Source organism: Xyrauchen texanus, chromosome 37, assembly GCF_025860055.1.
Source record: "Xyrauchen texanus isolate HMW12.3.18 chromosome 37, RBS_HiC_50CHRs, whole genome shotgun sequence".
In the NCBI taxonomy this organism is placed as follows: domain Eukaryota; kingdom Metazoa; phylum Chordata; class Actinopteri; order Cypriniformes; family Catostomidae; genus Xyrauchen; species Xyrauchen texanus.
The window spans coordinates 2,075,457-2,102,671 of NC_068312.1; positions in this window are offsets into that span (position 1 = coordinate 2,075,457).

Here is a 27,215-nt window from a genome sequence, read left to right on the forward strand (position 1 = left end):
CCATTGCTCACCGGTTTAGATAGTGTCCATTTGGTCGAACCACTTCCACTTATCCTTGATGGTTCTGTAGTCACTTACGTTTTTTTTTTTACTTTTCCCTACACTCTTGGTAGGTCTGGTGGTAGCCATGAGTGGCCAACAGCTGAGACACTTCCTGAGAGACTTTTCGTTTCGCTCATCGCTAACGAGTGGACCGTCTGCACATTATTTATTGACCACAGTGTGGTTTTGCGCGCAGCCATTTCTTTTTTCACAATTCGAAAGTTGCGTGAACAAATTATACTGTTATCGCTGTTGCTAACTTTAACTTTCGCATGTCGAAAATCCAGTGAAGCTGGTAGTGACGATTCTCCTTGACCAATCAGTGATCTGCAGGATTTTGACATCACATTTAGTATTGGCTCGGCTCGCTTGGAACCTCGACCAAGTTGGTACTAAAAAAGTATCAGGTACCAGGTACTATCCACAGTGGAAAACCCCCAAAAAGCAGGCAGAGTCGAGTTGAGTCGAGCTGTACCATACAGTGGAAAAGACCCAAAAATCTGACTTTTTGGAGAAATGTCCTCTGGTCTGATGAAACAAAACTGTAACTGTTTGGCCATAATGACCATCAATATGTTTGGAGGAAAAGTGTGAGGCTTGCAAGCCAAAGAACATCATCCCAACCATGAAGCATAAGGGTGGCAGCATCATGTTGTGGGGGTGCTTTGCTGCAGGAGGGACTGGTGCACGTCACAAAATAGATGACATCATGAGGAAGGAAAATGATGTGGGTACATTGAAGCAAAATCTCAAGACATCATCCAGGAAGTTAAAGCTTGGTCGCAAATGGATCTTCCAAATGGACAATAACCACAAGCATACTTCCAATGTTGTGGCAAAATGGCTTAAGGACAAGAACATTTGTGGGCAGAACAGAAAATGTGTGTGCGAGCAAGGAGGTCTACAAACCTGAATCAGTTACACCAGTTCTGTCTGGAGGAATGGGCCAAAATTCCAGCAACTTATTGTGAGAAGCTTGTGGAAGGATACCCAAAATGTTTGACCCAATTTAAAGGCAATGCCACCAAATACTAACAAAGTGTTTGTAAACTTCTGACCCACTGGGAAAGTGATGAAAGAAATAAAAGCTATTATCTTAAAATTGTGATCCTAAATGAACTAAGAGAGGCAATGTTTTTTTATACAATTAAATATAAGGAATTGTAAAAATCTGAGTTGAAATTTATTTGGCTGTATTTGGTGTAAGTAAACTTTTGATTTCAAATGTATAAGCTGTATAAGCGGCCGCATAGGGCCCCCAAGCTACAAGGGGGCCACACAAAGCAAGGTTGTAAAATTATTTTATTTTATTTTATATGTAAATAATTATACTAAAAGCTGCAAGTAAGACTTTGTCAGCTGTTATGGCTCATTTAGACAATTCATTGGTGGGCCTGAATCCATTAAGATTTCGCATGGGTCCCCATATGCTCAGAAATAGAACTAGGGCCACTGTATATTTATATATTTTACACCTATACATAAAATAAAACTAAATAATCATTTCAGGGAAGGAAGCTTTTTGCTGTATATGAACTTGCATGCATAGACGTTTAGTATTCACATTTACATTTATTCATTTGTCAGACGCTTTAATCCCAAGCGATTTACAAAAGAGGAATAATACAGTACAACATAAGCCATTCATCTAGAGGCAGCTACAGTAAAACAAAATTGCTGCATTACAAAGTTTCAACTGCATCAGAAAAATACTAGAGCTGTGTGTCATCAGTGTAGCAGTGGTAAGAGAACCCATATGCTTGAATGATGGTTCCCAGTGATGTTGTGTATATAGAGAAGAGAAGTGGTCCAAGCACTGAGCCCTTAGGCACTCCAGTAAGTAGCTGATGTGACTTGGACACCTCACCTCTCCAGGCTACCTTGAAAGACCTTCAGGTTCCGGTTTCCGATGCGGTTTCCAGCTGCATTCTCCGGCTGGCTGCCGCTTCACATTCAGACTCTCATTGTTTTATTTGTTGCATGTTTTCTTTTGATTTCTTTGTCAACATACTCTGCATCTTAATCATCGTGATCTACTATACTTATTATACATTTGCCATTGGATCCTATGTCTTATTTATTTTTTTGGTGTCTTCCTGTTTATCAGATAAATTACACACCCTTATTAGAGTTTGGACATTGCTGTGCCTCAATATTACCGGTATGTTGCGAGCCCTCTCTCTGTCTGTCTGTCTTTCACCACCTTCTACATAGTTGGTGAGGCCAGTTGCCGCTCTCCTCGTCACCTGTGTCAACAGTTTTTTGACTGGTTGGGTTCCCTTCCTCTCCACTAACTGTTAGGTGTCGGGCTAGGCAGGGTTCCAGCTAACATGTTAGCATTGAGTGTGGCTGGCATCTATTGACTGTCTCGCAACACTCAATGATTATTAACATGCCTTGGAGTTTATTCTCTATATTGTTCATCTTCTGCCTTGCCCTCATCTTTGGCATCCACATTATGTCAAACTCCTAACAACACAACTCAGAGCTTTAAACTGCCATCCTCGTTTAGATATGGTCACATATGAGCTCTGTGGAAATTTTGGCATCATCTGTCGTTCGCGCTACATCCACCGTTCAACCCAGCTAATCCAATTTGTTCATCATTCTGCTCCCACGATTGTTCCCTCCATTTGGAAAAATAGACAGTACTGGAAAAGTGATATTATATTGACTAATTGTTCATGTCCCAGCTCATTGAGGCTCCTAGCTAAAGATGATCACTACTGTACATCAGAATACTCCAGAGTTATTCATCAATGTTTCCACTGTTGATCTGTTGCTACCTGACGGATGAAGCGTTGGTTCTCAATTAATTAATTGTTGAAAAAATCTTGACATGCTACTATTAACTGAAACCTGGCAAGCACCTAATGATTGTCTCCAGCTGAATCTTCTTACTCCATGTGGATACATTTCTGCCATTTCTTCCCATGTACTGCTGCTTGGTGATTTTAATATTCATGTTGACACTAACTGTCCCAGTACAACTGAACTTATGTCTGTCCTTTATTGCTTCAATTTAATACAGCATGTGAATAATCATGGTCATTTACTCGATTTAGTTGTACCTCAGGTCTTACCAATGTCTGTATAACAGGTTCAGAGTTTGGCATTTCTGATCACAAACTCTTTGAAATTATATTTAAATTTTCCTATCTTTAAGTCACACAAGAAAACCTTGATATCATATTGCAACCTCAAAGCTGTTACTCCAACATCTTTCTCAGCCTCCAACTGTGCACTCTCTCTCGCTGACTCAATTCAACTCTCATGTCCCTCTGAGATTCTCTTGAATCACAATTCTTTCATCTGAAGAGAAGTGGTCATTGCCTTGAATGACTTTGCAGAAAAACAGGCCTCACTGTCCACTCTTTAGCACTCTCTGAACACCTGCTTAAATATAGATCTGCTCTTAAAGCAGCACATTCAGTGTATTTTTAGTCTGTTATAAATAATGCAAGCTGTAGACCTAAAGCTCTCTGTAACAGTCAACAAGCTAATTCTCCCACTAGCTCAAGAAGATTCAGGCTTTGATTAACTCTGTTGCTATTTTCTTAACTTCTTTCAAAATAAAAACACAAAGATAAAGTGCAGTTTACCCTGGCTGTCTACAAATCTGATGGTTTAAATGTATATAAGTGACAGAATTCGTGCAACAGTATGGATGACTTTAAAATGTATAAGTCCTGCATGCATTTAATGTTTAATGATAAAGCGCAAGGTGCCTTAATACCCTAAATATGTGCATGGTAACCGTTTGTAATATTTGGTTTGCCGCGGGAGTTCAAGAACGGTTACGGTGTTATTTGTCGGGACTCGGGAATAAAGAACATTTATTGTCATGGATGTGTCAAACACAACCTCTCAGTTCCGTCCTTTGGAATCCCATCTTCATAGATTCTTACCCGAACACCCTATCCACTATCTCTTCTACTTTACTCCCACTAATCCATCTTCAGTCAGTTATTTAATTATACTGTCTAACTCCTCTACCTGTCAGCTTGACCCTGCTCCAACCCCTCTTCTTAAACACTGTCTATCTGTAATTTCTGTTCCAATTTCACATCTGATAAACACATAATTTGCTTCTGCCATTGTTCACAATCAGCTCTGCTAAAGGTTGTTAACAATCTTCTATTCTCTTGAACCTGGGTCCCTCAGTGTTCTGATCCTTCTTGATTTGAGCTCTGCTTTTGACACTATATGTCACAACACTCTCCTCTCAGATATTGGTACCACTTGCACAGCTCTGTCCTGGTTTTCCTCCTACCTCACTGATAGACAATATTTTATCTCCATGAAGACATAATAATTTTCTCAAATTTAATGTTGATAAAACAGAGATCTTGATTTTAGGACCACAAACACTAGAACTATTGATATTACTATTGATATTGATGGAAATCACACCAAATCCTCTAAAGAAACTGGAACAAGCTAAACAAACCATAAATAATCTGGGCATAACTTTTGATCCATCTCTCACTTTTGAAGCTCATATCAGATCCATCACCAAAAATACATTTTTCCATCTTCGCAACATTGCTCGCTCCAACTGCCTGTTCATCGGCCTACCGATGAAAGCATTGCCAGATTGCAATATATCCAAAATTATGCAGTTAGGGTCCTCACAAACACCAAGCGGTCTGCACACATTACTCCCATTTTGTTCAGTCTTCACATGTCATATTCAGTTCAAACTACTCTTAAATTTCAAAGCTCTTCATGATCTGGCACCTCTCTACTTACGTGATCTGATATGAATGATGATATATCCATACACACTAGCATGTTCTCTTCAGACTGCAGACTTTCATTAGATGGCTTTACACTGATCTGGTTTGACAACAATATTTTTAAGACTCAAAAAACTGATGGTGGGGGGCTTTGTATGGGCAGCAAACTTTACAGTGAGAGAAACCGACTGCTCAAAACATTATGAAATAATGGTGGTCTCCTTTCGACCACATTATCTCCCTCGGGAATTTAATCAAATAACAGTCATGACTTTATGTTAGCTTCAGAGAGCATTGCTGACATTTTACCAATACTGTGAACAGACTTGGAGATCAGCCAGTGTTTTTGCTCTGAGATTTCAATCGATGCGACGTTACCACACTTTTGCCGAATATTGAGAAATACGTCACGTCTGTCACCAGGCTGGATAAAACATTGGACTTATGCTATGGAAATATATTAGGTGCCTACATCTCTAAGATATGTCCACCTCTCGGCCGGTCTGATCACAATGTTGTTCTCCTTTTACCTCGATACAGGCAAAAATTCAAAACTGAGAAAGTGCAAATTAGGAATATCCAGATATGGGACTTTGATTCAACTGAAACACTAAAAGGATGTTTTGAAATTACATTGGAGTGTATTTTTCCAAGACTGTGGAAATGATGTAGATATGCTAAATGCTTCTATCTCTGGGTATGTGGATTTTTGTGTGGACAGTGTCATTATTATAAAGTGTGTGAGGTGATACACAAACAATAAGCCCTGGGTTACTAAAGATCTTAAACACAAAAAATTGCATTTTTAAATGGGGACAAAGATGAGGTCAAGTTTTTAGAAAAATAATTGAAAAAAAATAAGGTGGACAAGCAGCTAATATAAACGGAAAGTTGAGAAAAAAATTTACAGCAGGCAATACACGGATGGACTGGTGAGGCCTAAACACTATGATGGGAAGAAAACAGAAGCAACACAATATCCGTTGCTCTGATTCTGCTGATTTTGCTACTGAATTGAACACATGTTATTAATAAAAATTTTAATAATATACATTTAGATGAGCACTGGACTCTTATAGAGCATCCTGACTTTTCTTCTATAATTATCAAGGAACAAATTGTGGAGACTGTTTTATCTCAAATCAAGTCAAACCTCTAAAGACACCGGGGCCTGACGGAATAAAGGGCAAAGTACTGAGGGACAACTTTTTCAGCTGTCTCTAGATTGTAATGTTGTACCCCAGGCCTGGAAGGAAAGTACCATTATTCCCCTGCCAAAAAAGGCACATGCTAAGGAGCTTGAGGACTACAGACCGGTGGCTCTAACATCTGTGCTTTGCAAGTGCATGGAGAGAGTGGTTTGTCAGCAACTCTCCGAGGCAATTACTGACAGACTTGATCCACTACAATTTGCCTACAGGGTGGGCACCCTGCTGAATAAGGCCACAAAGCATTTGGATTTAGTGAATTCCAATGTTAGGATTTTATTTATGCTACATATTCTTTTCCCAGTTGACCTGAAGCCCTAGACAGCTGAGGTGCATGAGCACCAGGTACCTGTGTGTACACAGCAACTCTCAAAAGTGTGCTAGAATCAGCCAGTCATTGAGATATGCCCCATGTGGTTGGAAAGGTCTGTATCGAGGTAAAACTGAGACGTGAAAGTAGGCATCCTTCAGGTCTACCGCCGTGAACCAATCCTGACCCGGTTCAGAACTCGCAGGTTCAAAATTGTCCGCAACCCACCACATTTCTTTGGTACAATGAAGTAAGGGCTGTAGAACCCTTTCCTCAGGTTCTATTGTGCCCTTGAGTAGAAGGGTTGCGAACTCCGCCCGCAGGGTGTCAGCGGACGCTGCTAAATTGGGGCGGGTGCCTGGCAAATTGAATTGCATTGCTGAGTCGGTTGGTCCTGGCCAGCCACCGCGACAGGTTGGAAAGCCCTAGCCACGCATCCAAGGTCCGGGCGAGGGGACAATAAAGGGACGATTGCGTCTCACCTACCTGGGGGTGGGGCCTCGCTGTGAAGGGAGCAGGCAACAGCACATCGAGGAGTGTTGCTTCGACCCGAGGTCGCTGTGCTGAGGTGGGCCTCAAATCACCACGTACCCGGCGTAGGGTGGGTTTGCATCACAACCGACTGGCCATAGGTGTGGCACAGCCAGGTAGTGTTGTCAAAAATACCGGTACTCCGGTACCAAGTCACTACTCAAACAAAACATTTTTTACGATACCAGAATTTCTGAAGGTTCCAGAGTACTGGGTCTACCCGGTTCCCAATCAGAGTCAGGAAATTTCCAACGCTCACAACAAGCAAAAGGTCACGACAAGCAAAGTAGCTGCTGCTGCGGAGTCTCAACTGAATCTTGTCGAAAAGAAAAGTGGAAAAAGCCAGGTTTGGAAATTCTTTGGATTTGAGGCTGATGAAAAGGGAAATATCATAGATCAGCAAAAACCTATTTGTAAACGCTGTTTTCACAATTTTCTGATGAAAGGAGGAAACACATCAAACTTAATAAAGCACCTGAAAGACAGACACCAGGATTTATTCAAGCAAATAAAGCAGGTGAGTTTAAAAGCATATTATCATTTGCATTAGGTCTGAAACGTTTAGTCGACATTATCGTCAACGTCGGAAACTTTTTTTTTCGTTGTCTAATAGTCGTTTGATCTCATGTAACGTAACATGAAATCACATTAAAATAATGATGAAGCGTGAGAGCAGCACTGCACTTCATGCCTGACGGAGGAGAAGAATTACACAGATCACAGTCCAGATGCACTAAACTTTCACAGCTTCATCTTATGTAGATCCCAAAATATTAGGGAATTATAAAAAAAAAAATAATAAATTCAGAAGCACTCTCGTTGTGGAATAAGCGGAGCTGGAGCTCTTTAAAGGAAACATGCGTTACATCTTAAATGCAGTTATTTTAATGTGTTAAAACTGCTTTATTAAAGTTCAAATAATATAGAAGCAGTTCATGTTAATAAGATTCCAAGAACACAGGATGAGATGTTATTAACCTTGTGCAAGCACTTCCAAGAGTTCATGAACAGTGAGCCTGGTGAAATTTGGGGAGCGAAATTTGGGGATCATCAGTAGTGTACCTTTGGTTCTTAGGGTGTTTCGGCCTTTCACACTATACACCCTCCCCAAAGGCGGCCAGCAACAGGGTGATCAATCCTATACTTGCGTCCCATTCCCAATTAGTCATAGGAGTTGCCTTGTTGTTGATAGCCAACATCCCATGGGACTATGCATTGCAGGGGCGTCCTCCTCCCTGAGTCAAGCATTTTTGACCGCATACCTCCTGGCCCTCTCACTTCGGGGCCCAGCTGGTGTCTCTCCTCTTCATCCAGAGCCACTGACTGCTGCCTTCTGCCGCCTCCAACGCAGCTCTGATTGCCGAACGCTGGCTCTGGCCCTTAATTCCCAGGTCTCTAAGCAGTCTGGTTGTAAATGTTGCCACAAAACCTCTGCAGCCCACCTCCACTGGTCGGACTTCTGTGTTCCAGCCATGATGCCGTGCTTCGGCAGCTAGATTGGCATAGTGCAGATGTTTTCGCTCATAAGCCTCATCTACTGAGTCCTCCCAGGGTACTGTGAGCTCAATGATGAAGACCTTCTTGAGCGAACGGGACCAGAGCACCATGTCAGGTCTTAGGTTGATGTTTACAATCTCCGGAGGAAACACAATGTCAGCTAGCATTTTCCAGTCGCGGGCCAAGCGCAGCTGGTCTCGCTCTAATGGTGTAGAGCCGCTCTTCGGTGGTTTAGCCCCTTCGCGGACAAAGGTCGTCCGTAAGGGGTGTGATGCTGCTGGGGTGATAGGGAGTTGGTGGCTGCTCGCTTGTCCTCCAGGGCGGACGCAAGAATTTTAAGGACTTGGTTGTGACGCCAAGTGTAGCGTCCTTGGGTGAGGCTTGATTTACATCCTGTGAGAATGTGCCTGAGGTTGGCTGGCATGGAACAGAGGGCACAGTCCGGATCTTCACCATACAATTGGTGAAGATTAACTGGTGTTGGAAGGATGTCATATGTTGCTCTGATGGAAAAGCTCAACCGCCTCGCTTCCATGGCCCACAGATCCTCCCAGCTGATCTTCCTCTTCTCCACACTGTCCCATCGAGTCCACTGTCCCTGTTTGGCAAGAGAGACTGCCTTGGCCCACCTTGCAGCCTCCTCCTGATGGCGTACTTCCTGCACTACCATCTTCCGCCACTCTGGTGCAGTGGCCTTACTCCAAGCAGCGCGGCTAGTTAGCCCAAGGCCTCCTCTCCCTTGCTGAACATGACCCACAATGTCAGCATGTCTGAGGGCTGCTGTTGCCTCCTGGACTGCTTTTCCTGGCCTCCATTTGCGCCCAGTTGCCAAAGTCGGCACGTTGTTACTCACCACTGGGTCTCGAGATTCATTCAGTGTCATCTGGAGCCTGGTTTTTGCACACTTGAATTCCTCTGTTAGACTGGTGAGGGGCAGCTTGAGGACACCATCTCCATAGAGGCCTATGGTGGTAAGGCATCGTGGAACTCCGAGCCACTTCTTTAAGTAGCCTGTGACTACTCTTTCCATCTTCTCCACTGTTGAGATTGGAACCTCATACACTGCTAGGGGCCACAACACCCAGGGTAGGAGACCAAACTGCAGACACCAAGCCTTTAACTTTCCAGGTAGCTGGGTGTTGTCGATGGACTGTAGGCTACTACTGATGTCTTTGCGCAGCTGTTGCACCTGGCTTTTATCCTTCATGCTTGCATCATACCACCTTCCAAGGCTTTTTACCGGCTGCTCAGACACTGTTGGGATTTAGTCATCTCCGATGAAGAATTTCAGGTCAGAGAGTACTCCCTTCACAATCGAGATGCTGCGTGACTTGGATGGTTTAACTATAACTATAAACTCAGAAACTGGCATTTCTCTGTGTGGTCGGTGCCTCTTCTATGAGTTGCGCGAATGTCCCAATCTAAGGGGGAGAGATTGAAACTGCATCCAGCTGAGAGAGACTCAGGGGACACTCATCCCTCGAGCACGGACGCTTAATGCAGCTAGATTAGAACGCGATGGCTCGCGACTTATTTAATCATAATATATGTCACTGTGCATTTATTATCGTGAAGAAAATTGGCAGTATGCAGCTTTATTAATATGAGAGCACTTGCGCATTAGTTTGGAATTTGTTTTTCATTCATTATGCTTGTTTATTTAGTTTTTTTCTTAGGACTTGGTAAAAGCTTACAATAAAAGTTGAAGCAAATCTTATATAAGTGTTCAAAAATACTTTAAGCATACATTGTACAGTTTTGTTATAATTAAAAAATAATATATTTAACTTGAAGTGTTGCTCAATGGTATATTTTTGTTCTTAGTTCAGCTGTTAATTTGTAAACTTTGTTAATAAAAGAGTGTTGTACAGTAACATGTTTTTGTGTTTTGCTTTGGTACCGAAAATGGTATCGAGTACCGTGAAATTTCACTGGTATTGGTACGGATTACTGAAATTTTGGTACCGTGACAACGCTACAGCCAGGCACTGGGGAACCTGGCTGCGAGTGCTTCGTGTCTGGCAGCCGCGAACACCGATTATGTGATCCAAAGAGTGAGGAAATCTCTCTTTTTTTGACAATGTGGGCGAACACAACACAAAAGGAAACAACACAAAAGGAAACAAAAGATTTACCTTCCGGTCCTCCACCGGAGGATGGAGTGGTCTGGGTACCAGCTCTGTTGTGGACATCTCTCTCCCTCGGTCATCCATCTCAGGGGTGCTTAGGAGCCTTCCGGGTCCTCGTGCCAGGCAGTGAGTTGGGGGGCATCAGCTTCCTGCGGGGGGCTCTACGCTGGGGCCGAGATCTGGGCAGAGCCACCTGGGCTTTCGCCGCCGCAGGGAGACACCCTCAGCAAGCAGACGGGCTATGGGATCTTGAGCCACGCTGGGTCAAGATGTGCTGTATAGCTTCCGTCTGCTTCTTCAGATTCAGCCACAGGTGGTGCTCCTGGATCACAAAGGTGGACATCGCCTGTCCAAGTGCTCGCACCGTGACCTTCGTCGCCCAGAGGGTGAGGGCGGTCGCAGAGTGCAGCTCCTGCAGCACACTGGGATAAGGACTACCCACGTGCAGCTCTTTCAGTGCCTTGGCCTGGTTTACTTTTTATTTAATAATTTATTTTTCAGCATTATTACAGGTTCTTCAAGGCGTTCATCATGCAGAGTGCTGAATTATTTTGCTGTTACAATAAAACTTCAATACTAATTAAGCCACAATTAAGATATTCAAATTACTAATCCAACATAAAACACCCCATATTACATTCTAAATTCCACAATCATTTAGAAGTCTGCACAAATAGGGAATGGGGGATCTCCGTTATCTCTCAGTTCGACATCTTGGAATTGTCAGTTTATTTGAGTTCCTTGTCTGGCGACCTGCAAGTTCCTACCTGAAGGGGGGTAGCCAGTCTCTGAAACCAGACTTGAATAGCTTTCTGGCAAAGTCAAAACACAGTTGAATTTGTCTCTCTGCTACAGTGTACAGTCCAAGGAGACGGAGAGCATCTGAGTACCAAGCCAGTACCTGTCTCATACTAGTGACATGTAAAAACCTTGCATTTCTTTGGGTTGAGTTTCATTTTATGCTCCTCTACCCAAACGTCAAGACCATTCAATGTCTGTTGGAGGGTACAGAGTAGTTGAGAATTCTACCTCTGAGCCATGGTCATATTATCCACATACTTCCAGTCGTCTATTTCATTCTGGAGAGCACAATATGGGCCCTAATATAGTTCCCTGTGCAACTCCACATGAGGGTAATTCCCAGTTAGAAAACTACTCCTGATAACACACTTTCTGACGACGGTTGGTCATAAAACTACAAATCTATGGAATAAGGCCAGGTCTCACTCAAAGATCAAGAAGGCAATGTACTGCTACTATATGGTCTACAGCATCAAACTCCTTGGCAAAATCGGTTGTAATTAATGTGCACACTGAACCAGACACATCGCTGGCTGTAACGAAGCTGGACGAGATGGATTCAGTTGCAGAAAACAGGTTTAATAACAGACTGGCAAAAGTACAGAGGGCAAATCCAGAGGAGCGTAGTAGAGCCGAAAGCAATGTCAAAGCCAGGAGATCAGTGAACAAGAAAACAAAACACGAGAACGAACAAACAGGTAGTTTAAGCAAAACACTGGAGTTAGCAAAGCAGAGTGACTTACAAGCAATAACAAACAAAACTAAAGTGAACAGGCAGGGTATAAATAGAGAACAAAAACAGTGCAGGTGAAACTAATATTCGGTACTGTATGGGAACTGGAAGAAGCGGGGTGGATTGTGGAACTGGAGTTCATGACACTGGCCTTATACACAAAATCCATTAAACTATCTAGATTGTGTGTAGTGGAATGGTTTTGTCAACTGCCAAACTGCATATGATCTACGTTTGGTGTAATATTATTCAAGATCCATTGCGCAGCAAATTTCTCAAAACGTTTTGAAAGCTAAGATGTTAGTGAAATTTGCCTTAATTCCTCAATATTCGAGGTGGAAGATTTTGGTATGGGAGCGACAATAGCCTCTTTCCATTGTCTAGGAACAGTAAAAGAGGCTAAGTCTAAATTTCTCTCCAAACTCATTGCTGAAAATGCTAACTGGCCGAGAATGCTGTTTAAGACAATTGACTCAGTGCTAAATCCCTTTCCAGCTCCTTCTCTTGCTCCATCTCAGGAAATCTGAGAGAACATTTTAAATTTTTTTGATAATAAAGTCTTGGAGATCAAGGCTTCCATTAAGCCATCATCATATGATCTCCCTTTCATTTGTTCACCAACAGATTGTTTTCATCCAGTTACCTCTGCTCAGCTAGCAGATATTGTTTCCAAGGCTAAATGCTCCAGCTGTGAGTCAGATGTCATCTCAACTCATCTTTTCAAGGAAGTGTTTGTAACCTTGAGCCCGGCTGTAAGAGCCATTATTAACAGTTCTCTAGCAAATGGAGTTGTACCTTCTAGTTTTAAACATGCTGTGGTTCACCCTCTGCTTAAGAAAACCCATCTTGACCCATCTATCCTTAGCATTTCAGACCTATCTCCAAATTACCTTTTATTTCAAAGCTCTTAAGAGAGTTGTGTATCATCAGTTGAATTCCTATATCAGTACATCCAAAATTTTAGATTGTTGCCCTGCAGTGGTTGACCTCTTACCTCAAAGATAGGACATTCTCAGTGAGCATTGGAAAGTTTTCTTCTTTGTCGGTTCTCCTATTATGCAAGTGTGCTCTTTTCACTTTATATCTCCTACCACTGCTATGCTGACGATACACAATTTTATCTACCAGCTAAAACTGACAGTAGTTTTGTAAATTTTCAGTACATTTTGAAAAACAAATTTACAGTGGTAAAGGGCAGTTTCTCACTTTCTTGAGATAGGTTGCGAAATGAAAACAGTATCTGCCCCCGAAGATTTGGAGACTGTAATCCACGCTCTCATAACATCACGCCTGGACTACTGTAATTCCCTATTCTGTGGCCTGCCTCACACTGCTATCTCTCGACTGCAAATTGTCCAAAATGCTGCAGCGAGACTTTTACCGGAACTAAAAATAGGGATATAATTTCTCAAATTTTAGTGACTTTACATTGGCTTCCTGTAAAGTTTAGAATTGATTTTGTTTTTGTGTTAATATATATCCTATATCTGGTATTGCATCAAAATACATTAGTGACCTTCTGATTCCTTACTCTCCCCAAAGGGCACTTAATCAGTTTCTCTTAACTGTTCCACCTTATCACTGTAAAACTAAGGGTGGTCAGGCCTTCTCTGCTGCAGCACCTAAACTTTGTCTGCCCATAAATGTGAGGTTTGCTCCTTCACTAGCCAGTTTTAAATCGGCTCTTAAATCTTATTTGTTCTCTCTGGCTTTTGATTAAGATTAGTTTAAGGGTTTTATGTCGATGTTTTCTGATTGTATTTTATTTATTGTGTGTATATATTGTACGCTGCATTTTATCCTTTATTGCTTGCTTTTTATATGCTCAACGTTTTATTGTACAGCACTTTGGTGCAACTCCGTTGCTTTTAACTGTGCTATAGAAATACATTTTGGCTTGATTTGACTTGATTTAGGAACAACCCCTTCCACAAAAGAGCTGTTAATAATGTCACAAATAGGATTGCTGATTTCACATGCAAACACCTTCAATATTCTTGGGGGAATCATATCTGGGCCAGGTGATTTGTAGCAATTAATAGAAGACAATCTGCTATATACATCCCATACTGGAATAGCAGGCAAAGGAAAGTATGGAAGACAAGAAGGTAGATCGCTACATTTAAGGGGCGGAAAGGACTGGGACACTTTAACAAACTTTGTGTTAATTACTTTAGCAATTGTCACAAAGTCTCGAGGATCAATTCCTGGAACATCAATTCGATCCACCGTACTTGCAGGAGGGCCATGGCATGTAGGGCAGAGGTGGCCTGTCCAGCAGCACTGTAGGCTTTGTTCGCCAGAGATGACGTAGTCCTATAGGTCCTGGAGAGGAGCGCCGGATGATCCGGCCAGGTGGTGGCGTTTTGCAGGCATAGGTGCACCGCGACTGGCTTATCCACCTGAGGGACCTCCGTGCACACTTGGGCCGCCCTACGACTTCGTCAGTTCATCGCATGTCTGTGAGCGGCGCCCTGAATCCAGGAACCAATCATCTAGCCGAGGGTTCCAGTCCAACCAGATACTCGAGGTGGCCCGGGCAAGCATAGCGGTCAGCTCTGCGTCTGCCTCAGACTGGGCGGGCAGACCCGAAGGTGGCCTCTGCATCCGACATCGCCAGTGCGCTCTCCGAATGCTGTCTCTGTAACAGTGGTGGCCACCCTAACATAAATAAATTATTTTAAAGACATCTTCACCAGACAGGATTAATCCTGTAAAAACATTTTAATTATTACATCAAGCAAATAAGCAAAAATAAATAACAAATCAATTCAGTTTGAAATCAGTGCGTTACGCTAATCCAAGTTTGCAGATTCATGTCCACATTCATTCATAAATTGTCCATAAAAAAAAGAAACATTGGATAAACATTTCGTTCAATTCGTTGTAAAAAAACAAAAAAACAACAATCTTAAAGAGCAGCAATAACCATGAAAATACACTAAGCACACAGAATGTGTGAATGTGAAAGTTATGCAAGTGTAGTAATGTGTGTAATGGTGGCTTAGAGGTACTGACCAAGTTTGCTGACATGAAGGCAGCTAGAGAGTGTAGAGGGTCATCGTCAGACACCAAGATAGACGGAAAAGCAGCCTTGACCATCTTCAGAACAACTCACCAACAAAACAGTCGATCTGGAAGTGCAACGCTTAATCGAACTCCATGACGCACCAGACATCACACACAGGAAGCATCAGATTTACAAGCGGCCATCTTTACACAATAATCCATCACTCTTACTAATGGCAAACCTTGCATGCAAACTAACTGATGACATGTTTTTTCCAGGTGACACACTTCCCTATATCTTCCTTCCTTCCGCTGTTAATTGAATCACTCCACCCATTCACTCCAATGGAAGGTGAAAGTAAAACAGAAACACTGATTGTGGCACAGTTTTTCTTCACTGCCACACACTCCCCCTGAAAGAAAACAACCCATGGTTTTTTAGAAGAGAGAAAACAAAGATTAAAATCCTAGAAAATCTTCATCCTCATCAGAGGCTTCTTGAAATATTTCTAGGAGTTTTTTCTTTTCCTGTAACTCCAACTCCGCAGCCGTTGGATAACACATTTACAAATTGCAGATATGAGCCATACATAGATCCTTTCCTGTGTCTTCCAGGGCTATTTGATAGTTCAAAGAACCCAGCTACTTGAGAATATGGTAAGGACCTTTCCATTTTTGTGCTAGATTTGCACTAAACCTACGCTGTGTTCTAGAATGAGGAAAGTTACGTAACTATACATGATCCTTGCTTTTGAATGTCAAATCTCTCCTATTTTTGTTATAGTTTCTCAGTTGTCTCATTTTGGCTTTCTTGCTGCTTTCTTTAGCTTGAGTTTGCAGATGACCCATCTATCCTTTTTTGGCTTGAACTTCGTGGTAACAGGCCCATTATGATGACTCCCAGCATTTGGTTTGGGTGGGTGGTGGTGATTTGCTGTAGTTTTCCAGCAAGATTTTGATTATCACTTTTTAAGGTTTGAAATTTTACACATGTTCTTGCATGCTGTTTCATGTCGGACAACATGCCTGGCCAAAATGCTACTTCCTGAAGTCGCTTATATGTTTTGTAGATTCCTCCATGGCCACTCATTGGAGTGGAGTTTTAGTGCTGCAGAGGGGAGGATCTGAGACTGCTGGGAATGTAGACTCGGTAATGCATTTCGTTATTTGCCAGGTATGTCTTCTGATACAGTTTTTCCTCAACAATCTCATACTGGTCCATCAGACTGGCACAATTATCTGCAACTGCTTGCAATAGTTTTTAACTTCGGGGTCTTTGTGCTGTTCTTCCCACAGAGCAACCTCTGATAGAGGCAGTTCTAGTTCTTTTTCACTGGTGTACAGGTTACATCTTGAGGTAACGGAAGACCTGGGTACCAAGACCACTGGTGAAGCCCAACCGGAGTTGGATGGTTCAACCTTTATTTGCCTCAACATCTCATCAATTTGCTCTCCCATGGCAAGTTGTTTAATAGGAGACAAGCTATAGGGTCTTTGTTTGATGGGTACCTGACAGGTTGTATAAATTTGGTGTTGCAGAACATCAGTATGTCCAGTGCGGAGTGTACATACCCGAGAGTTGTTTTCTGGGATGTGTAGCAACTGCCGTTTCCCATCTAGAGGAAAATGAGCTTCATCCACAGCAGTTCTGATGAATGTCTTTTCATCTAAACTATCATGTGGCTGTAGGGTGAGTAGAAGGGCTGGAGGAGGAACAGAAGTTAACAGGGAACGGCTTTGTTTGGTTTTCTTGAGTTGTCTTTTAGTGGACTTACAACTGGCAAACTTGGATTTCCTGGTTGAAAGGGGTACTCTTTTATAGTTTCAAGTTTGAAAGAATATTTCTGATCAATGACATTGAGTTGCAGCCCACTGGGAAAAAAAGTCCAACCCCAAGACTCATAGGTGCCGATTCTGACTCTTTGATAGCAGTGACTAAGCTGCTGTGATTTGTTGTTTCGCTGTCAGGCACCTGCCCTTAACCCTGAACACCAATCACAGAGTTTCCCTCCTGCATCCCAACTGGTTGATCTAAACTAGAGAAACTCTACCTGACCCAGCCTGTGCTCCGCAGCGCATGCGTCCACTAAATTAACCGCCAATGTAGAGCAAGCCTGGCTGAAACTTGTTTGTTTTTTAGTTACCAGAGAGATTTTGCCTCAACAAAATGGACAAATTTGTAATTAGAAAAACTAAAACAACAAGCGATGTTATATCTCCCACCAGTGCCTCCAGCAGTGCCCAGCCTAACAACAGTGACAAAGATAAAGACAACCGCAGGCCCATAACATTCCTGCATGTCGCAACTTCATGGCACTTATTCGTGACATGAAAACACTCATCCGAAATTCGCCAAAGCGTCTCACCTGGTTCCAAGAGTTTCAAGGCAAAGAAAAAAGGCTTTAAGACCTCTGTGCCCGACGCGCTGGACCATGACAATGGCCTCCTTACAGTCTGTAGCCTCCAACTACAGCGTGCTAGTGGAATTTCTCGAGGACCTGTGTTTAAATGACAGAGGTGATGCAGGCAATAAAGCCAACGGTCTACTTTTGCATCTGCAGAAATTTTGCACTTTTTTTCTCCTTGAATCTCATGCTGAAATTCTTCTCTCGAATGGAAACAATCAGTGCTGCACTCCAAAAGAGCCAGTTGCACCTACAGAAAGCCAGACAGATGATTGACATGCTGAGAGATGTTGAGGATTTTGTAAAAAATCAAAGCAAAAACATCATGCAGTTCCATGGGGATGATTTGGATGAGACCAGGCTCACACTGTATCGTGATATGTGCATGGACATAGCAAAATGTCGAGGAGTCTGCCTAGCTACTTTTCAAGATGTTGTAGACTTTCTAAAAGGCGATCAGGGAGAGCACTTGAGAACCATTTTGCCAGAGATCACCAAACAATTAAAACTAGCAAAATCTGCGGTCCACAATGGGACAAACAAGACTGAACCATGTTGCTGTACTGAATTATCATAAGAACGTATCACGAAATAGGAACCTGGATGTAATCGCAGATTAATTCATCAAACGCATGGCTGCGAGGAGTAACACTTTCCTCGTAACGTCAATGGTGAGTGACAACAAATCCAATTTTTATATTTAGTAGCTGTGTGTGGGCCTACTGTATTGTTGGTGGTGGTTGTATGTGTTGATGGAAAATGTTTAATGTATTTTACTGTGTGTGAAACAATGTTATTACTTGTTTGGCTTGTTAATGTGGGCCCTTTGTTGTGGTGTGTCAGCCACAATATCGGATTTGTCTTGGATTGTACACTTGGCCTATGATTTTGTGAAATTTTTTACAAAATAATTTTGGTGGAATTTATTATTACTTTCTGTGCATTTCATGGTGTGTATCGATAGTTACATTTGTCATCAAATCCCTGTGAATGTTTGTTTTGTGTGTGTGTGTGTGTGTGTGTGTGTGTGTGTGTGTGTGTGTGTGTGTGTGTGTCGTCGCTGTTATTTTTGTATGGTGCTGAAATGCGTGCTTTGAATACTTACTCCAAATCTGTATAGCAACAAGAAACGTAGAGGCCATGGGTATGGGGAATTCAATTGTTTAGAGCACCCACTGGCAGAAACATAAATCGGCGCCTATGCCAAGACTACAGCATTGGCTAAGGCTTGAGAAGAAAGTACAGCAGCAGGTAAAGTAAAGGATTGGTCATGTAAATGTATGGTGGTATCCCTCCATCCTAATGGAACCTCTGCTTCTCCATTTGCCAGATAAAGAGGACCACTGAAACATGGTTTGAGTTGGTCTGGCGATGTAAGCTGCCTCACGAGATTCTTATGGATGAGTGTGTAGCTTGCACCAGTGTCCACAATGGCCTTACCCGTCCAAGCATCAATACGGATGGGGACAACTAGTTGTTTAGGTACTGCCACACGTTCATTAGAGGAGGAGGTTTTCTTGGTGGCTGATTGTGACTTACACATTCTTGTTGCAGCAACATAGTTGTTGGAAGGTTGACCACTTGAAATGGGATGAAAAATATGCTTGCCGCTGGTGGAATACTGTGGACCAGATGTCTGAGTTGACTGTTGAGAGGTATAGTGTGGACATTTGCCTGGTGAATGCTGTGCCCTACATCTCCAACACTGAACTGGGATTTTCTCAGCAGGTCGGTTTGAGGAGGGTCTTTGCGATGTGTATGGATGTTAAAGGCTAATTCGACCACCTTCATATCAAAGCTGTTGTTCATAATCCTTTACCAGTTGATGTCCTAGTTTGACCAGCTCCTCCACAGTATTCACCTGGCTATGCAATTGGCTGGCAAGGTACGGCTTGATATTCTTGAGTATCATTTTTACAATCTCACCTTCTGATAAATCTGCCTTCCATCTTTTACAGAGAGCTATGTAGGAAGATGCAAAGTCTCTAATGGATTCTGTGTCTCTTTGAATTCTAGTACGGACATGTTCAGCATGTTCATGAAGGAAAGCAGATAAGAATGCAGCCTCAAACTCTTTCCAGGTGGTTATGTCGAATCGTCTGACTTCCCAGTCACGTGCTGTTCCATATAAGACGGAAGGTAGCCAGGATGTCTGCATCTGTCAGGGGATGTAGAGCCAAAAAATCTTGACATTTGGTTAGGTACAGCTGGGAGTCTGCAACATCTGAAGGCCTTCCAAATGTGGGGAAAGTTAATTTAATATGGTCACTTTAAACCACAGATGTTAAAAGAGGGGTTGAAGAAGTTGGAGGAGTCGCTGGATAAGAATCAGATGGCAGGGGTGTAGTAATGCTGGAACTGGGAACTGGTGATGCCAATAAACGTAACTTCTGTTGATCCACACTTTCTTTCTTGACACTTAGAAATCCTTTCTCCACTTCACTTTTCAACTCTTTTAAACTGGTGAGAAATTTGTCAGTTTGGCTGACACATTGTTGGAGTTTTGAAGTTATCTGATCATGGCTTGTTTGGAATGCTTGCCGAACAGATTTGATGTCCTGCTGAACCTCTGACTGGAACTGATCAACCATGAAACCTACTTCAGACATCATTGGTAGATTCCACCTTTTGGAGTTCCCCTGTGATTATTAATTCCATTGTTTTAGTCAGCTTATCTGTTTCAGACTCCTCTTGTTGCTTAGAGGTAGTAAACAGGGTGAAAATTTGACTTTTGTTATCATCCACTTTTGCAACAAGATCAGCAATCTGGCTCTTGTGGTGACAAGAAGTATCTTTCACTTCCTGGGTAAGTTCATTCACCATTTTTTCTTGTTTTTTCATTAAGTCAAACAAGGTATCCCAGTTCCCTTGTACCTGAGTTGTGAATTGTTGTATTTCCCTTCCAGGAGTTGGTAAAATGCTGGGCAGGTTATGTTGTGCCACTGAAGAAGGAGTTTCACCATCAAATGAAGTGCAAAGTTGCTTGTTATCCACTTGTGGTTCCCAGGTGAGAGTTTGCACAGGACTGCTGCCAGCCAGAGCAGGAGAAGACATGTGCACAGGGGTTATGGGATGAACAGGGCAAAGTGGAGTGGGGGTATTGTAGAAGGTTGCAGTACAGGTTGCCATACTGGAGTTGAGATATCTGGTGGAGGCTCAATTTCCACAAAATTAGATTGGGGAGGAGGGGTATACTCCATGTTTGCTGAGTTTGTTTGAGTGCAAGAATGTTGGGTGTTAAAATTTTTAAATAAATCAGTAAATGAGATGGATAAATGACTATGTGAGTGTCAGCATTTTTGTCCACCAGAGATTTTTACAAAACAACAAAATAAAACTTGGTCAATAAATATTTTGCCAAAAACAAGAATTAAATAAAAAACAATAAGTATTCAAAGTAGATCACATTCAGTTATCTCAATTACTGTGAAACATTGGAGATAACAGTTTGTACAAATTTAAATCCTTTTTTTTTTACAATCACAGGGTTTTAGAGATTGAGTTTTCTTTTTTTTTTTTTGTCACAAGCATTTTAAGAACTTTCAAAATCAAATGTTCAAGTGAAATTCACATCCCTGTTCAGGTGCCACTCTGTAACGGTGGTGGCCGCCCTAACATTAATACATTATTTTAAAGAAATCTTTGGGTGCCAGACAGGATTAATCCTATCAAAATTTTAATTAACCCTGGCTAACAAGAAAAAGAAACCACCTGTTACACAATAAATCACAGTAATAGTCCCAGAAAAATTCAGTTCACAGGGGAGATTTATTCTATAATTATATAATGTCCATAATAATAAAAACTTGTTTGAAAAAGAGAAAAGAAAAGGAGGGAAAAAAAACTGGAAAAATAAATAAATCAACACTTCAGTAAAAAAAATCCTATGCTAAATAACAACAAAAGCAACAACAACAACAATAATAATAATAATAATAATAATAATAATAATAAAAAACAAGGCTCTCTGTAAACCAGCCTCCTCTCTGGATCTGTACAAATACAAAGGTTGCAGGTTTAGCTCCTATGACTATTTATTAATTATCAACTAATTATGTCGCTGACTAGTCGGTGAGTCAATACTGTCCTCATGTGTGTAATGACGTTACATCAGTAGGTGATGACTAGAGAGTCATATTTATGTATGGCATAGCCCAAATATTTCCTTCATAGTACCGCTCTATTAAGATGCATTCAAATACACTGAGTTGTTCGGTGAAAGCAACACTTGAAGCCCATACAGAAAGAGAGGCTGCATTTCATTGTTATTGTAATAGTAGAGGTACCCAGTAGATGGCAGCAGACACTTCTGGCAAAAAGCCATATCGCTGCTGACGGCCACATGGAGTGTGTAGCCATGGCAACAATCCCAGAGAACGCGCATCATGTGTTATGAGCAGTGAAAGACACAAGACAGCGTTGAGAGCTCTAATAGAAACTGTACAGTGGCCTCAAGAGTATTTGGAAAATGATATTTTGGAAACTAAATATCATTGCATTAACCAACAAAATATCAAAGTGTGCCATCTTCATACAAATGCTGCTAGAGCTTTTTTCAGAAGCAGCTTCACTTTTCTGAGCCATTTTTGCATGGACTTTTAAGCAACTGGTGTGGAGATTTTTAGTGCATGTATGACGTCAGTGTCCATAAAACGTGGTAATGCCATGGTACTTTTTAGATTTGTGGCCACGTTCACACAACAGCAGAATATGGTTGTCAGACCTGTTTTGAGTTCTTAATACAGTTATCCATCAGATCTGTATTAACCGACAGCGCTTTGAATGCTTTTTAACAGCGTACAGAGCACAGCTTTTGTGTTGCGCGGCTCATGCCCATGAGCAGCCGGTGGAAGACAGTGGCTAATTCTTTGGATGACACCGCTCATTTCCTTGACTTAACAAAACCTCACATGAAATGCACGAGACACAAACATGCACAGTGCAGCCTGTCTCCCACTGTACATGACGTAACAAATAACTAGTTGGACACACCATTCGTCCATGACCATAAGGCTTCTAGTTGAGTGTGCTTTAACACCAATTGGGCAAGTCTGACCCTGCGATTCATAAGCCAGGGTAATTGCATCGACAATCCAGTGAGAAAGTCTTTGCTTGGAGACGGACATTCCTTTTGTGCATCCTCCATAGCATATTAAGAGCTGATCAGACAGTCTGAACTGGCAAGTACTCTCAACATATGTATGTAGTGCCCGCACAGTGCATAACAATTACAATGATTGTTACTCATCTGAATTAAATGGAGGAGGGAAGAAGGCCTGAATGTGAACCACCTGCGCTTTGAAGGGTGTGGTCAGGACCTTGGGTACATAGCCTTTCCTGGGTTTGACAGTGGCTCTTGAAAGAACGGGGCCAAACTCCAGACATGAATTGTCGACTGATAATGCATGTAAGTCACCGACCCATTTTTCTGAGGCCAGAACAAGCAGTAGTGCTATCTTAATAGAGAACAAATGCAAATCAACAGAGTCCAAAGGCTCGAAGGGGGGCCCTGCGAGAGCTTTTAGGACTAAAGTTAAGTCCCAAGTCAGGACTCTAGCCTGCCGAGTTGGGTTTAATCGTCTTGCTCCTTTAAGGATTGATTTAATCATGCTTGCCTATAGAGGCGCCAGTTTCATGTGCGTGATATGCAGATATAGTTGCCACATAGACTTTGAGCGTTGACGGGGTGAGTCCTACGTCTAATCGCTCTTGAAGAAATATTACTGAATTGTCTTTAAGAACGTGGGTAATTCACGAGCGAAGCGTCTTGAGACTCATGTCCTCACAGTGAGGACAGTCTGTCTCCATGAGAGCTGACTCTGCGTGGGCGCATACCAGACAGAAAACGCAGCTTTCATGCTTGTCTGATGGCTGGATGTGTCTCTCGCGCAAGGAACACTCACGGAACGACATCTTGAAAAAGTGTCTCTTCTAGATATATAAATATAAATATAGTTTCATATTTCTATAACTTATATAACATATTTATTTCACAAAAGTAAAATTTTGCTTTAAAAGGATACACTACACCTGCCGACATGCTGCGGAGAATCAGGATGCTGAGGTACGTTCACCAGCGCCGTGATGTTCGCTGGAGCACTTATTGGCGTTATTGTAGAGAGGTTTCAAATAGGTCATGTATGAAGGCACTCCCCATATGCGTTAGTAAACGCAATGTCAAGTGGACTGAAGTCATAAGGGAACAGGTTTGCCGAGAATGAGGTTGTGAGACCTGAAAATTTGCAGGTGTCAGTTCGGTTATTGAATGTGGTTATCACACTCGTAAATAACATGGTTCCGTGTGAACGGAACCATATTAAGCACATAATATAGGTCTGACAACCGTATTATGCTGCTGTGTGAACGTGGCATTTTGGTTGTAAATTGTCTTTACCTGCACAAGTTGCACACATGTTAAACTTCTTAAAGACATTCTTTATCACTGGCAAAGATAGGATGTATTTACAAGTTTGGTTTTCATTGATTGTAGACAAACATCCACTGCAATCAGCATCTTTATTTTCCTTTTAACTATGGACATATTCTAATAATATTTGACCACCACAAAGTGCCACATTACTTTTTTTCAGTCTGATATGTTTTTGACCAATATTATTTTTATTATTAACTATCCTCAAGAAACTCAAATATTTTCAAAGCAATGCAACAAACAAATTAATACACAAGTAAATACATATCCAATGAAAATAGACACTTAATGATTTAAGTCTTCTCTATAGAGAACATAAGAATATCTGATGGCAAACATTGGCCAGTTTATTTCCAAATGTCTAAAATTATTCAAACAGGATTTTAGTAAAGGTGATCATGTTTGGTTTAAAACTCTATATATTGGAATTTAATAGTGTTTATCTGTTTTCCTTGTCCATTTTAGAGAGACTGCTGGGCTGTCTAGCTGTTTGATTTCCTCCATAGTGCTTGAAGGTAAAAAAAAAGAAGTCTCAATTCAAATGGGTCACGTAAGTGTTGTGGTCATCACTGCGAGTGATCCGCTCTGGACTCTCCTGTTTCTGGAGCACAAATATTGGGAAGCCCGCAGCATTCCAGAGATAGAGAGTGCAACACTCACGTGAAACACTGATGCACGTGTCAGATGAGAAGCAAATTTATGAAGCGCTTGTGAAAGGAAGATTAATGTCATTGAATTTGAAGGTTATGAAATTGTCAATGCCTGAAAAACCCTGTCCAATCTCTTCACATCTCTCAGTCACACTTGAAGCCCTGCCCACTGATATATACACATGAAACGCACATGGCTATTTACATATCGCAATATAGCAAAATATCTATTGATTGACACTTTATATCATCAGCATTTTATATATATATATATATATATATATATATATATATATATATATACACAGTATATATCGCCATAATGCCCGCCCTACTTGCAACCACCTTTATCAAGCATTTTTTACATGAAATGTGTGTGTGTGTGTGTGTGTGTGTGTGTGCTGTCTTTCTTTAAAATAAATGGCACTTACTATGATGTTTTATCATCTACTCAATGGGTCTTCAGCAGGGGGTTCGCCAATTACTTTTTTGATCAAAATATTTTTGGTGAAAAAAAAGAAAATCTGTTCAACAAAAATACTGTATTGTTTACTACTACAAAGCTAAATTTAAAGAAGCTACAGTGTATGTTAAGCTATGTATATCTCTGTTGCTGCCATTACTCTGCACGAGTCTGTGTTTGTAGCTTGCTTAGCATTGCTTATTCTTCTTATACTTTCATAATTTTATCCTTCACCATTTTACCGCTTGCTTCGTTTTTTTCCTGCTTTTCCACTGTTTCAACTAAGTGTATTTTTCTTCATTTACATTTTTTCCCCACTTGTCTACATCTCGCATCTCATCTGCGTGCATTTGTTTTCTTTGCGTTTTACACAGATTATTGCATCAATCTCAAACCTCTGCTGATCAGGAACAATATCGAACCGCATCGATCTCTGAACAATCGCTGCTCAAGAACAACCATAACAACAAAAACAACAACAAACAATTGCGGTAAGTCATTGTAACAGGGTTTAAGTTGGGCAAGGAGGAGGCGGGAACCGGCAGAACAGTCAACATAACTTTAATTACATAAATCAACTTTTTTGAAACGCACAGACACACACACAGCCATGTATGTCTCTCTCTCGAACTGGTGCCTTCGGCTCATCTTTATCCTCCTCCTGCTGATTAGGACAATTCAGTGTGTGTGTTTGTGCACAGACATAAACACACACAGTCTCTCTCTCTCTCTCTCGAACTGGTTAATGCTAAACATAGATTTTCTAAACCCAACTAAAATTCACAATTCTCCAAAATAGCTTCGTGTATCAATAAAATCAATGATTGGATAGCCATAAATTTCCTTCTACTCAATTTCAACAAAACCTCTAAAAACAAGTCACTAAAATATAATTTTACTCTCGATGGATGTGCAGTTACTTCATCTTCTACAGTAAAGAACTTAGGTGTTATATTTGATACCAATCTGCTCTTTGAAAATCAAATACAAAAAAGATATAAAAATGCTCAAAAGGAGGTAGATCCTTTACATATTTGGCTCCTAAACTATGGAATATTTTCCCTAACACCGATCGGGATGCAGACACACTCACTCAGTTTAAGTCTAGACTCATCTATTTACCCAGGCATACACATAATTTATCCTTCAACTTATAATTAGGCTGCTATAGTTAGGTCTGCTGGAACCAGGAACATCTATCATGATCTATAACTCTGCATAAAAATGTATGGCATCTATGCTAATATTATTCTATTTGTTTCCAAGATGTTACCAGAGCTGGCCAGATCCAGTTCCGTTCCTGCTTGGTGTCGGACTGCACTGCTAAGTGTCGCTAAGTGCTGATGACCAACTACTAGGCACTAAAAGCTGCCAGGTCAGCATATTTTAGTAAACTCATAGAAAATAACCACAACAATCCTAGATGTTTATTCAGTACTTTGGCTAAATTGGTTAGGAATAAAGCCTCAACAGAACCAGATATTCCGTCGCAGCACAAGAGTAATTACTTTTTTACAAGTCAAATTGAAATAATCAGAAATAAAATTGGAATTATGCAATCATCTGTCATAGCACCTCAGAAAACAATGTTTAATAATTTTCCTCACGTGCAACTTCAATCCTTCTCTGTCAAAGGTCATGAAGAGCTAACAAAACTTATCGAAACATCAAAAGCCACAACATGTTTGTTAGGTCCTATACCAACTAAGCTCTTAGAAGAGGTATCCCCTGTAATCTCAGAACCTCTTCTCAATTTTATTAAGTCCTCACTATGCTTAGGACATGTCCCAAGAAACTTTAAAATTGCAGTTATCAAACCGCTTATTAAGAAGGCACAAATTGATCATGGAGAATTGGCTAATTATAGACCGATTTCAAACCTCCCGTTTATGTCAAAAATATGAGAAAAAGTAGTATCCTCCCAAATATGTTCATTTCTACAGAGAAGTAGTACATACAAAGAATTTCAGTCAGGATTTAGGCCTCATCACAGTACAGAGACTGCACTTATCAGAGTTACAAATGATTTGCTCTTATCAACTGATCGCGGATTTCTCTTCTAGTGCTTTTAGATCTTAGTGCTGCATTCGACACGATAGATCACAACATTCTCTTGAATAGGCTAGAGAATTATGTTGGCATTTGTGGAGTTGCATTAGCATGGTTTAGGTCATATTTAGCAGACCGCTACCAATTTGTCTATGTAAATGAGGAATTGTCAAACCAACAAAAGTAAAATATAGAGTGCCACAAGGATCAGTTTTAGGG